The sequence below is a fragment of the Rhinopithecus bieti genome, unplaced genomic scaffold, assembly GCF_001698545.2.
Source record: "Rhinopithecus bieti isolate Rb0 unplaced genomic scaffold, ASM169854v2 scaffold_14688, whole genome shotgun sequence".
Taxonomy (NCBI): domain Eukaryota; kingdom Metazoa; phylum Chordata; class Mammalia; order Primates; family Cercopithecidae; genus Rhinopithecus; species Rhinopithecus bieti.
In genome coordinates, this window is record NW_016807835.1 from 7,263 (window position 1) to 12,516 (window position 5,254).

Sequence of the window (5,254 nt, forward strand, 5' to 3'; positions counted from 1 at the left end):
GTGTAATCCCAGCACTTTGGGAGGCTGAGGCGGGTGGATCACCTGAGGTCAGGAGTTTGAGACAAGCCTGGATAACATGGTGAAACCCCGTCTCTACTAAAAATACAAAAATTAGCTGGACATGGTGGCAGGCACCTGTAATTCCAGCTACTTGGGAGGCTGAGGCAGGAGAATGGCTTCATTCCAGGAGGCGGAGGTTGCAGTGAGCCGAGATCGCACCACTGCACTCCAGCCTGGGTGACAGAGTGAGACTCCATCTCCAAGAAAATAAATAAATAAAATAAAATAATAAAATTTTAAAATCATTCTGATTGTGGTGTAGAAAGGGATTGGAGAGAGACAAAGATCTTTAGAAGAGAGCCCTCCTTGAGGGTTCAAGGAGGTTGATGCAGGGGCTGTCTGGTGGCCATGGCGATGGAGAGAAGGGCAGATTTGGCAAACAGAATCAACAGTCTTAGGATAGGAGGGTGGCGGGAAAGACAGAATCAAGGGTGATTCACACATTTTGCCTCTGATTAACTGAGTGGTTGGAGGTGCCACGTACTCAGGGAAGAGCAGGCTGGACCAAGAGCATGAAGACTTCCCATTGGAGAAGAGCAGTGTTTTCTCTAAAGGTTCAAATAGTCAATATTTAGACTTTGAAGGCCATGGAGTCTCTACCACAACCCCTCAACTCTGTCCTAGTCGCACAAGAGCAGCCACAGACAATATGTAGATGAATGAATGTGTAAATATGTAAAACTCAATTTACAAGAATGGGTTATAGACAGGATTTGGCCCATGGGCCATAACTTGCCAACCCCTGTTGTAGAGTTGTATGTTCAAGTTGGACCTCAAGTGTGAGGTCTGAGCTGAAGATACAAACATGAAAGTCATCAAGATTAAGTCATGGGCCTGGATGACATCAAGGAGAGTTCGTAGAAAGAATAAAGACAAGAAAGCCCAGGGTCATGCTTGGAGGCATCCCAACATTTCTTGGCGAGGTGGGATAATCCTTATCAAGACTGTGTTACCGGGATTATTTAGAAGTAGAAAACATTATCACAAGTAAGGAGAAGGACTCTTTATACACTACGTTTATCTCTAATTGAAAGCCTTCTTCAACTGCTCACACTTACATGGGAGAGTGAAGTGGGGAGCAGGAGAGAGTAGTGGTAAAGAGCTGCTTGGCTCCACACTATGTAGCTGTGTGGCCTTGGGCAAGTTATCTAACTTCTCTGTTTCTCAGTTTCTCTACCTGTGAAATGGGGATGAGAGTAATAAGACTGAACTCATAGGGTTGCTGCAAAGCCCTGCCATAGTAAGTGCTATATACATGCACAATAATGTTGTTTCTTCTCTTAATTGCTACCTTATTCCAGAAAGGATTTGAGACAACTCGCTTTTATTGACCGTTGCTTAATTTAGACACTCACACCGAAGTTAAGCTCAGCCTAATTTCAATTACTTCATGTACATCAGAATATTATCCCGCCTCCTCCCCGCAATGCAAATCCTTTACCCCTTTAAGAATCTTCCATGTCCATTATTACAAAACTTCCTTCCTCTTCCATCTGCATCCTGGGTGTGGATTCCTGTGCTCCTTATCTGGCCTTGACCCCTCCTCTGCTTGAATTACCTATGCAGTATCCAGCTATCTTAAGCTGACTGAAGGCACCAGATCTTTGATCTTATTTCTAGAAGTGACTGATACAACCTGTATGAAAAGGACATTCCCCTTGGCAGCATCAGATTACATGGAATTACCAAGAGAAATCAGTGGAATTACATCTTCACCTTGCCTCTGAAGAAAGCTTTAATGACCAATTTTCACAGAAAGAAGCTAGTTTAATATTCATCTTCACTGAATTCAAGCGAGTTTTGTTTTTGTTCAGGTTTTCATTTTGTTGAGTATCACTATGGACTCACTGATTTTTACATATTTGGTACATTTCAAGCAACTAAAGTTGCATTAATTTTGATGTTCACACTGTCCTACCTTTAATCAATAGTAGCCACTTTTAATTAATTAATTTTCCTTTTGAGAGATGGGGGTCTCACTATGTTGCCCAGGCTGACCTCAAACTCCTGGGCTCAAGTGATCCTTCTGTGTTAGCCTCCGAGTCACCAGGTTTATAGATATGCTACCATGTCTGGCAATAGTAATCATTTTAAACTGGCACCTTTATCCTTCTGACGTATTCCCCATCATTTTTGCTATATCTGAGACAAGATGTTCTGGTTCACTGCGTCCGTTCCTGATCCAGACCTTGAATTGGTCAAATCACAAGAATACTTGGTTCCTTTCCATGGAAAACAGTGTTCAAAAACCAAACTTCTGATTCTGGAAAGTGGTAATGAAAGGGAAGAAAATTTAACTTTTCTCTTGCTTCTCTAGTACAAACCTTATTTTAGGGTACTCAAGCAGCCCAGAAGACGAAGGGAAGCTCTTCTGTACTGAAGAATTCCGGCTAATATTATACACAGCAAAGATTAATAGAATTAGAAAGTTTGCATTTTACAAGGCTAAAATGCAGGCTTATAATGGAGGCTTACAAGGCTGTCAGCACCTTAAACCAGTGATCTATCTCAATATTATATCAAGACAACCTGACATGTTAGTATGTTAGATGTGATCATGGTCTTGGAATCATAAAGAAAAATGTCTTTATCTCTCTTTTTAAGAGCTTTATTGAGATTCAATTTATATACCATACAATTCACCCACTTAAAGTGTAAAATTCAATGACTTTTAGTATGTTCACAGAGTTGTGCATTCATCATAACAATTTTAAAACATTTTTATTACCACCCCAAAGAAATCCCACACCCTTTTGCTTTTAGCCCTGCCATCCCTCCATCTTCCCATCCCCCTAACTAACCCTAGGTAAACCCTGATTTACTTTCTGTATATAGATTTTCCTTTTCTGAACATTTCATGTAAATGGAATCATGCACTATGCGGTCTTTTGTGTCTGTATTCCTCACTTAGCATAATGTTTTCAAAGCTTCTGTAGCACATATCAGAATTTCATTCTTTTTAAAAGCTAAATAATATTTCATTGTACAGATGACCACATTTTGTTTATCCACTCATCAGCTGATGGACATCTGGGTTGATTTCATCTTCCGGCTATTGCAAATAGTGCTGTTGATAACATTCATGTAAACTATTCATTTGAATGCCTGTTTTCAACTCTCTTGAGTATATACCTAAGAGTGGAATTCCCAGCTCATATGGTCACTCTGACCATTTGAGGAACTGCCAGACTTTTCCAAAGCAGCTGCAACATTTGGAATTCCCATCAACAGTGTCTGAGGATTCCAATTTCTCCACATTTTCACCAACGTTTGTCATCATTATCTGTCTTTTTTATCATAGCCAACATAGTGGGTATGAAGTGGCATCTCCTCGTGGTTTTCACTGGCATTTCTCTGATGGCTAATTATGGTCACCATCTTTTTTTTTTCCTTCTTTTTTTGGCGGCAGAGTCTCACTCTGTCTTCCAGGCTGGAGTGCAGTGGCGCAATCCTGGCTCACTGCAAACTCCGCCTCATGGATTCAAGAAATTGTCCTGCCTCAGCCTCCCAAGTAGCTTAGATTACATATGCCTGCCACCACGCCCGGCTAATTTTTGTATTTTTAGTAGAGACAAGGTTTCTCCATGTTGACCAGGCTTGTCTCAAACTCCTGACCTTGGGTGATCCACTCACCTTGGCCTCCCAAAGTGTTGGGATTTACAGGCGTGAGCCACGGCACTGGCCTCTTTTCAAGTGTCTATTAGCCATCTGGATATCTTTTTTGGAGAAATGTCTACCGGATCTTTTGCCCACATATTTTTCATTTTTTAAGAGATTAAATTTTTTAGAGCAGTTTTAAGTTCACAGTAAATTAAGTGAAAAGTACAGAGAACTCCCATATACTCTCGGCCCACACACACGCACAGCCTCTCCTACTAACTAAAATCAAAGTACGTACATTGACACGTCATTATCACCTAAAGTCCATAGTTTACATCAAGGTCCACTCTTGGTGTTGTACACTCTATGAGTTTTGACAGATATGTAATGACATGCATCCACCATAGTAGTATCATAGAGTAGTTTCACTGCCCTAAAAATTCTCTGTGCCCCACCAGTTCATCCATCCTTCCCCTCTTGCCACTGACAACCACTGATCTTTTCACCATCTCTGCAGTTTTGCTTTTATTAGAATGTCATACAGGTGGAATACTACAGTCTGTAGCCTTTTCAGATTGGTTTATTTCACTTAGTAATATGCATTTAGGTTTCCTCCGTGTCTTTTTATGACATAATAGCTCATTTATTTATAATGCTGAATAGCTTTCCATTGTCTGGATGTGTCACAGTTTATCTATTCACCTACTAAAGGACATCTTGGTTGCTCTGAAGTTTTAACAATTATGAATAAAGCTGCTATAAACATTCATGTGCAGTCTCCTTTGATCATTTTAAAATTCGGTTGTCTTTTTATTATTGAGTTGTGGTCATTTTTTATATATCCTAGATACAAGACCCTCATCAGATACATGATTTGCAAACATTTTCTCCCATTCTTTGGGTTGTCTTTCACTTTCTTTCTTTCCTTTTTTTTTGTTTGAGAAGGAGTCTTGCTCTGTCACCCAGGCTGGAGTGCAGTGGTGCAATCTCGGCTCATTGCAACCTCCGCCTCCTTGGTTCAAGCGATTCCCCTGCTTCAGCCTCCTAAGTAGCTGGGATTACAGGTGCGTGCTACCACGCCCGGCTAATTTCTTTTGTATTTTTAATAGAGACGGGGTTTCACCATGTTGGTCAGGCTGGTCTCGAACTCCTGATCTCGTGATCTGCCCACCTCAGCTTCCCAAAGTGCTGGGATTACAGGCGTGAGCCACCATGCCTGGACTTCTTTCACTTTCTTGATGGTATCCTTTGAAGCATAAGTTTTTCATTTTGATGTCCAGTTTATATATTTTTGTTGGTGGTGCTTGTGCTTTTGATGTCATATTAAAGAAATATTTGCCTAATCCAAAGTCATGAAAATTCATACCTATGTTTTCTTTTAAGGATTCCATAGTTTTAGGCTGGGTGCGGTGGCTCACGCCTATAATCTCAGCACTTTGGGAGGCAAAGGAGGATGGATTACTTGAGCATGAGAGTTTGAGACCAGCCTGGGCAACATTTTTGTATTTTTTATAAAGATGCCATTTCTACAAAAAATATAAAAATTAACTTGGTGTGATGGCATGCACCTGTAGTCCCAGCTACTCGGGAGGCT